At 51.6% G+C, this 8,709-nt stretch overlaps 1 long non-coding RNA gene across 1 annotated transcript; it reads right to left on the bottom strand.

Annotated features, from left to right (window-relative positions):
• Positions 1 to 1,119: 1,119 nt before the first annotated feature.
• Positions 1,120 to 7,294, bottom strand: LOC138088548 (uncharacterized). Its single transcript, XR_011145720.1, has 3 exons — positions 6,293 to 7,294; positions 5,980 to 6,150; positions 1,120 to 2,310 (listed from the first exon to the last, which is right to left on the bottom strand). It is a non-coding gene; the product is annotated as an uncharacterized lncRNA (long non-coding RNA).
• Positions 7,295 to 8,709: the final 1,415 nt, after the last annotated feature.

Genomic DNA, 8,709 nt, shown 5'->3' with positions numbered 1-8,709 from the left:
GTGCACAGCAGAGGCACTGTGACCCACGTCATCAAAGACAGCTGAGCTGCTGCTGCTTGGATTCCGGGAGTTGCTCCCGGGTGGCGGCGACCTCGGGCTAAACTAGGCGGGGCCGGGGTGGGGGGCGGCAGTGCATATGAAAATGTTCATAATCAAATAAACGTTAAGGAGCAGAGGGAAATTCTCCCACCCAGTGTCTCATCATACCTCCTTGGGGTGGAAGAGTTTTAGGGAAGTACTGAAATTTTACCTCCTGCCATTCCCTGCAACAATCCTGTCCTATAGATTAGGAAATGTGGTCTCAGGTTATTTTGCTTTCGTGGCCTTTTCCCAGAGCTGCGGAGGAGCTCCCAGTCCTGGCTCGTGAGGTCAGGGGGCTGATGGCCTGGCCCTGCAGATTCAGTTGAGCCCTGCCCTAGCTGCCTGCTGCTTCACACTAGGTTTGTGTAATGTCTGCCAAGCTGATTGTGGACTCTGATTTCAGCCTTGTTGCTGGGAGAGGGGCAGGATGTGCTAGACTCCTGGTGCCTGGGACCCCAGGCTTTCTTTGCCCTGAGGCAGAGTCCCTCAGATCAGGTGAGGAGTGTGACTGCCTCTCAGCGTGGGTGGGACATCTGTCATGGAAAGAAATGGATGCACTTCTTTGATGCTCTTGGGCCTACACAGCCAGGAACTGTCCTGGCTCCCCAAGAATACCTGTAGAGTCTAATGCCAGATATGGATTCAAAACAAAACCAACAAAACATAATTTTTAAAAACTGTGTCAATATACGCTTGTTGAAAAATGACCTCCACAGACTACAGAGATGTAACAAGGAGGAAGCGACCTTTCCGTGTAATGTCACCCCCGTCCTTTCGCAGAGGACGTTTATGGAAGGAATCAGAAAATCTTGGCTTGGAATCCTGTCTTGACCATTTCAGGTTTTAAGGGTCTCATGTGAGGGAAAAGTCCTACCACCCCTCAGGGCCTTCGTGAGCATTACAGGAGGGAAAAGTCCTACCACCCCTTAGGGCCTTCGTGAGCGTTACAGGAGGGAAAAGTCCACCACCCCTTAGGGCCTTCATGAGCATTACAGATGTTTGATGAAATTCCATCCAAGGCTGTCATTTGCCCTTTGTGGGTTCGATGTGTGCTCTTTGTCCCCATCCCTGCCCCTTGCTTTTGATCTTTTAGGAACCCAGACACCTGAGACCTTCCATTCCCTGATCTCTCGTCCTCTCCAGCCCTGCCTGCTCGCTTGCTGGGTTGGCCATCTCTGGCTTTCCCACTCCAGTTAGGCAAAGTATCTGGCCCGGATTAGCTATGCTGTTACAAGACCTGGGCCTGTCTCTAGCTCCAGGCATGTCCTCCTGAGGGTTTAAGAGGGGGTCCAGGCAGATTCAGATCAAATGCACACTCCTCTCGAAGGGTCCCATGACCTGTGTGTGCTTGGCACACCTTGAATTACCTGAAGGAGAACACTTTCTCATCCTTAGCTAATTTGGAAAATGAATGGAAGGGAAGTCCCTTTGAATTTCTGGGAGTGTGGGGAACATGTCTGTCGTTCAGGTGTGTTCTTGGCTGCTGAGAAATCATTTTGGTTAACTTTCAGTTACTGAGATGCTGGGGGTGGTAGTAATAGCTAATATTTATTGGGTGCTTTCTGTGCGTGAGGGACCTGCCATGGGCTTTGCTTGGATCATCACATTTTATCCTCCCAGCAGCCTTATTAAGTAAGTGAAGAAAGAAAGTGTTAGTCACTCAGTCGTGTCCAACTCTTTGAGACCCCATGGACTGTAGCCCACCAGGCTCCTCTGTCTATGGAATTCTCCAGGCAGTAATACTGGAGTGGGTTGCCTTTCTCCTCTTCAGGGGATTTTCTGATCCAGGGATCGAACCTGGGTCTTTTGCACTGCAGGTAGATTCTTTACCAACTGAGCCACCAGGGCTTTATTAAGTAAGGGCAGGTGTTAATTTCTGAAGGGGGAAGCTTCAAATTGCTAAAGGTGCTGCCTGGTGTACACAGCGAGCAAGGAGGCACAATATGGGAGGGCTGGTGTGATTCCAGAGCCTGGGTCTCCAAGGGGAATTTCCCTTCCAGAATCTCGGTGCGTCTCTATGCTCCATTCCTTCTGTGAACTGGTGATTCAGCGTCGTTCACTTTTCCTTTGGAGTCTTTCAGCCTTCTCTCCACTGGAAGCGGCCTCCATCCTTCCGGCCAAGCACAGTGGCTAACACAACAGGTCTTCAGTAAATGTCCAGTGGATGAGTAGCCAGTGTGGATGTTAATCGAGTACCGACTAGCTGCCAGGCCACAGTGGGGATGGGTTCTGGAAAACGAGGAATTTAGGGATAACATAGTTGCTATCCTCAAGCTACTCACTCACAGATTTGTCGTGGAGAAAGCCCAGGTGCAAATGACAGACGCTCCAGGCAGGACTCAGGCCTTGGTGAGAATAAGGTCTATGTGCTTTTAGAGCATCCCAGATCTCCATGTTGGGTCACTGGGGAGGGGGCAGCAGCGGATTTAGGTGTGAGTCACAGGGGGATGATGAGAAGATTGGAAAAGCCTGCACAGCAACAGAAAAGGCTTTGCAGGATGAACAGAAGTTTACCGAGAAGACTGAGCAGTTGGAAGGATGGCGGGAGTTGAGGCCCCGGAGAGTCAGTGAGTGACATGTCCTATGTGCCCAGACACAGGGTGGCTGTAGCTGAAGCTGCAAATTTAAGAGCTTGGACCCTGGGGCGTCAATCCCAGTTCAGCGTATTATACCTGTGTTACGGATTTTGTGGTTTTGTCAATACACCAATCTGAGGTGTGTGCTGTCTCTGACTTAGAAGACAGTCCATAAATATTAGCCATGGGCATTCTCTTCACCCCGACTGTGGAGCAGTGAACTGTAATCCTGCAGATTTGAGGCCGAGAAGTAATGAGATATGTCACGTGACCCTGTTCATCCTCCAAAGGAAGGCCCTTGCCCTCCTCAAGGCTTGTGCTGCCGTGTCGCTTCCAACGGGTGGGTGGGCAGGAAGTGAGACCCTGAGCATTAGGACCTCAGCTTGGGGCTGGCCCAGAAGGGTGCTTGGTAAGGGCAGCCCCCTCACTCCCTTCCCAGCTGCAAAAACTCATACCCTCATCACTTTATCTCAAAGGCCTCACACTGAAGAGCAGTCAGCCACTAGGAACAGGGCTTTTCCAGTGAGTCCTGTGGCACCCTGGCATCACCCTGGCCCCACATCACTGCATCACGCTGCATCACAGCGTCACCTGCATCTCTACATCACCTGCATCTCTGCATCACCCTGCATCACTGCATCACCCTGCAACACTGCATCACCCTGCATCACAGCATCACCCTGCAACACTGCATCACCCTGCATCACCCTGGATCTCTGCATCACCCTGCATCACCCTGCACCACTGCCTCACCCTGCACCACTGCCTCACCCTGCATCACAGCATCACCCTGCACCAGAGCATCACCCGGCATCACTGCATCACCTGGCAATAACGCCTCACCCAACAACAATGCATCACCCTGCATCTCTGCATCACCCTGCATCACAGCATCACCCAGCATCACAGCATCACCCTGCACCACTGCCTCATCCTGCATCACAGCATCACCTGCATCTCTGCATCACCCTGCATCTCTGCCTCACCCTGCATCACCCTGCAACTCTGCATCACTGTGCACCACTGCGTCACCCTGCATCACAGCATCACCCTGCATCTCTGCATCACCCTGCATCACTGCATCACCCTGCAACACTGCATCACCTTGCATCACAGCATCACCTGCATTTCTACATCACCCTGCACCTCTGCATCACCCTGCATCTCTGCATCACCCTGCATCACAGCATCATCTGCATCTCTGCATCACCCTGCATCTCTGCCTCACCCTGCATCACCCTGCAACTCTGCATCACTGTGCACCACTGCATCACCCTGCACCACTGCATCACCCAGCATCACAGCATCACCCTGCACCACTGCCTCATCCTGCATCTCTGCATCACCCTGCATCACTGCATCACCCTGCAACACTGCATCACCTTGCATCACAGCATCACCTGCATTTCTACATCACCCTGCACCTCTGCATCACCCTGCATCTCTGCATCACCCTGCATCACCCTGCAACTCTGCATCACTGTGCACCACTGCATCACCCTGCATCACAGCATCACCCTGCATCTCTGCATCGCCCTGCATCACTGCATCACCCTGCAACACTGCATCACCCTGCATCACAGCATCACCCTGCACCTCTGCATCACCCTGCAACACTGCATCACCTTGCATCACAGCATCACCTGCATTTCTACATCACCCTGCACCTCTGCATCACCCTGCACCTCTGCATCACCCTGCACCTCTGCATCACCCTGCATCACAGCATCACCCTGCATCACTGCATCACCCTGCAACACTGCATCACCTTGCATCACAGCATCACCTGCATCTCTGCCTCACCCTGCACCACTGCCTCACCCTGCATCATTCTGCATCTCATCTTTCATCACCACAGCCCTGCATCCTTGCATGACTTTGCATCACCAGGACCCTGCCTCACCATCACCTTGCATGTCTGCCACCCGAGGGACCTGTAGAGTAGACCCCACTCCAGCCCTAGTGGACACAATTGTTGTGGTGGACCTGGGAGGTCTGTATTGTGATAAGACCCTAGGTGATTCTTAGGCCCACTCAGGTGTCAGACCTACTGGTCCAAAGAAATCTTTTGTGAGCCTAGTACTGAAATTTACACAGTAAAGGCATTTGGTAAATGTGGAGGGATTCACATGCATCATCCCCAACAGCAGTGTGTGTGTGTGTGTGTTGTGTGTGATGTCTGTGTTGTGCTGTGTATGATATGTATTGTGTGTTGTGTGTGTGATATGGATGTTGTGGGTTGTGATATTGTGTGATGTGTGTTGTGTGTGATGTATATCTGTTCTGTGTGTGATGTGTGTGTTGTGTGTGTGATGTATACCTGTTGTGTGTGTTGTGTGTGTAGTCTGTGTGTGATGTGTGTTGTGTGTGATGTGTACGTGTTGTGTGTGATGTGTACGTGTTGTGTGTGTGTGTATGTTGCGTATGATGTGTGGTGTATGTGTGATGTGTGGGGTGTGCGTGTGACTATGTTTGTAGTGTGTGTGTGATGTCACACTTGGCTTGCCATCAATGCTGTGATACCATTCAGTTCCCGCGGAGCTCTGGAGACTGAAGTTCCCCAAGTCAGGGTTTTTATCTGGACTGTGATTCTGATGTGTTTTATACGCATTTGAAGTTCTGCTGCTTATTTTCCCTCCTTTTCTACCTTCCTTCCTTTCTTCTCCTCAGTCACATTCATGTTCCCCATGCACTCCTGACCCCGGATGCTGGGGTGTAAGTGGGGTTTGCCTGCAGCGTTCACGGGAAGGGGAGGAGGGCTCTAAGCTACTCTGCCTGTCCGATCACTTGCTGGATGTTGTAAACCCCTCCTGTCCTCCGCAGAGCACTGGTGATGAGGTGATCACTTCCCGTGCCTCCCTCCCTGTCTGGATGCTTGTTCTGTCATCTCTTCCCCCTGCCCCACTGCCCCCACTTTGGACTTTCCCAGTGCCCTCTGGGCAGGCAGCTCGCTGCCCAGGTTTACTTAGTGACATGTGCCCCTGTGACTTGAAGGAAAGACCTTTTCTGTGAAAGTCAGAAGTGCATTCCGGAGTCACAAGCGTGACCTCTGTGGAAGCCCAGCTAATCCAAGTATTAAGAGGAATTGGAACAAAGGTGATTGAAGTGTGTGTACGGTAGGGTAGGGGAGGGTAGGTGCAGCGGGCTGCTGGGTTGAAAGCTGTGTCTTGGGGAAGGGAGTCCCCAGCCCTGAGAGTCCAGGACCCAAGCCCTAAAGCAAGGCCCGGTTTTGCGGTGACGATGGATCTGGAGGAGGCTTGTAGCGCAGTGGTTGAATCCAGTTCCACCCTCAACAGCTGTGCAACATCAGGCGAGCGCCTACCTGTTTGTTGTTCAGTCGCCAAGTCGTGTCCTGCTTTTTGCCACCCCGTGGGCTGCAGCGCACCAGGCTTCCCTGTCCCTCACCACCTCCCGGAGCTTGCCCAAGTTCATGTCCGTTGACTTGGTGATACCATGCTGATGTTTCTGTAATTTGGGGATTTGAGACCAGTCTCTGGGGATGTGAACATTAGTGGGGATTAAATGGGAGAATTAGAAAGGCGATCAATAAATGCCAGTCTCGTCTTCCTCCTTAATTGGAGCGTCACTCCTCCCCTTCCCTGAATATCTTTTTTGCTTCTTCCCAACTCACTCACCTCTCAGGCTGCACGTGATCCATCCATGAAAACAGCTCCAGTCCGGCATGGAGCTCCCCAAGGTCCTGGAGCTTGCAGCTTGTGGACTCCGTCCTTTCGTTGACTATTTATTTCTCATAGCCCCGTTGCTTTAATGAGATTTGAAGCTCTTTGCAGACACGGTCCCACGTGAGATCTTGACTCTCCCTCAAAGTTACTTTCTTGGAGAACGCATGCTACCTAGATCTTCTCTGTTTGTAGTTTTAAAGGGTGCATCCCACTGTCCTGTAGAGAACTCTCTCTTTAGTCACTCTTGGGTGGTTCAGTTCCATAGCACTTTGCCCCCTTTGTTCCTGGGATTTGACTGACAGTTCAGTCTTTGCTGACCTTTCCCTGAAGTTCATTGTGGGCAAAAGCAAACAAAAAGAACTTTTAAAAGAACTTTGAATGTTTGTTATTTGTACAAGGAAACTGTTCCTGACTTCTCAGCTCATTTCAGTATCTTAACCACTTTCAGGCTGTGAAGGAGTATGGAGGTGAGCTGATTAAGTGAAAGGTTTTCTTTTATTGAAAGGAAACCTACTACGTGTAAGGGCTTGAGTAGATTAATTCTAATTCTTCCCCTAATGGTGCAAGGCAGGACCCGTTTTGCAGGGAGGCATGTGGATTCAGAGAACTGAAGTTCGAGGTTTCACAGCTGTTTGGTAATCACTGGAGCGCGCCAGGCTCCTCTGTCCATGGCATTTCCCAGCAAGAATGCTGGAGTGGGTTGCCATTTCTTCCTCCAGGGGATCTTAGATAATTTGGATCAAACCCAAGTCTCCTATATTGGCAGGTGGATTCTTTACCACTGGGCCACCAGGGAAGCCCCTGATCTGGTCTAGTTAGTGAAAAAGAAGGCTGTTGTGAAGTAATCCTGGAGATGTGTAATCAGGATACCTGTACCCCCAAAGCTGGTGGGTGTGTCGTGGGACAACCTGTGACCAGTGTCCACATTCTACTTAGGTGAGCGCTGCCCCCAGTTTCTCTGGGATCATCTGTCTTCTCACCTGCAGGTGGGGAAGAAGCAGTCAGGCATCAGTGGTTTTGGGGGAGACCCACCTTCCCTTTCCCACCCTGTCATCCCTGAGCCTGGTGGGAACAATGTGATGGACAGACATCCAGCTCTGATGAGGAGCCTCCTGGAGAACTGTGTTGTGGACGACACAAGAGACACGTACCTTGGGACAAGAGTGAGACCCACTGACAGGTCATTGGGTGGGGGCGTTCTGGTCAATGGATATTGATGCCTCCGAAGTCTCCATTGCCTTTTCTAGTGATCAAACTCCCACCCTCTGCTACTTTGTCTTCCAGAACCTGTCGCCCTGCCCCCAGTCTTTCCCACCATATAAGCCTTCTGCGGCAGGGCAGCCTCGTGGTTAGGCAGAAAGGCCATGGGGGCTGAGTGCCTGGCTCCCATCGCAGGGTCTCTGACTCCGCACATGACTTTCGGTGAGTGGCTTGCCGTGTGCCAGCGCCCTCGTTTGGAAATGAGTTCCTCCCTCACGGCACTGTTGACTTTACCTGAAATAACACAACCAGCGCTGTTGGAGTGAGCATGCAGGAGATCGGGTTATTACCTGCCCTTGGGCCTCCAGTCACGCAGCCCTCTGACCATGGCCTCGCACCTGGCGACTTCAGGAGCAGCTCCTCCTATGCCCAGCTCCCCTCTCTCAGTTGAGATTCGCTTCTTACTCTGCATCCCACAGGTCTTAGCTGGGCATCTCAGGCAAGTCACTTGACCTCTCTGGGCCTTGGTTCTCAGCTGTTCGGTGAGAGACCAGATTATTCCCAAGGTTTCATGTGCTCTGACATACTGGAGCCTCTCCCATTCACTGGTTCAGCCTCGCCTTCTCTGCCCAGCACCCACTACTACCCTGCCAAGGGAACTTGGACATCACCCATGTACCCAATTATGGCCATGCACAGCCTCTGCCTGTTCGCATCTCTGGATCCCTTGGTGTGTAGCCTGGAAGCTCCTTGAAGGCAGGGATTCTGTCTTTCTTGGTTGATGTGATTTCCAGCTCCTAGTGCCGTGCCTGACATCATAAGTGTTCAGTGTACGGTTATAATTAATCACTTACTAACCCAGCCAACGTTTCAGTAAACGCTGAGTTCTCCAGGGCTGTGCAGGTCTCTGCGAATCTGGCTGAACCCAGCGTCAGAATTTTTAAAGAGTGGCTGTAATCAACATAGGTGGAAGTATTAATGTGTGCGTGCTAAGTTGCTTCAGTTGTGTCCAGCTCTTTGTGACCCTATGGACTGTAGCCTGCCAGGCTCCTCTGTCCATGGGATTCTCCAGGCAAGAATACTGGAGGGAGTTGCCACTCCCTTCTCCAGGGGATCTTCCCAACCCAGGGATTGAGCCAGCGTCTCTTATGTCTCCTGTATTGGCAGGC

The sequence above is a fragment of the Capricornis sumatraensis genome, chromosome 11, assembly GCF_032405125.1.
Source record: "Capricornis sumatraensis isolate serow.1 chromosome 11, serow.2, whole genome shotgun sequence".
In the NCBI taxonomy this organism is placed as follows: domain Eukaryota; kingdom Metazoa; phylum Chordata; class Mammalia; order Artiodactyla; family Bovidae; genus Capricornis; species Capricornis sumatraensis.
The sequence above is the reverse complement of the archived record's forward strand: the minus strand, read 5'-3'. Positions and strand labels throughout refer to the sequence as shown.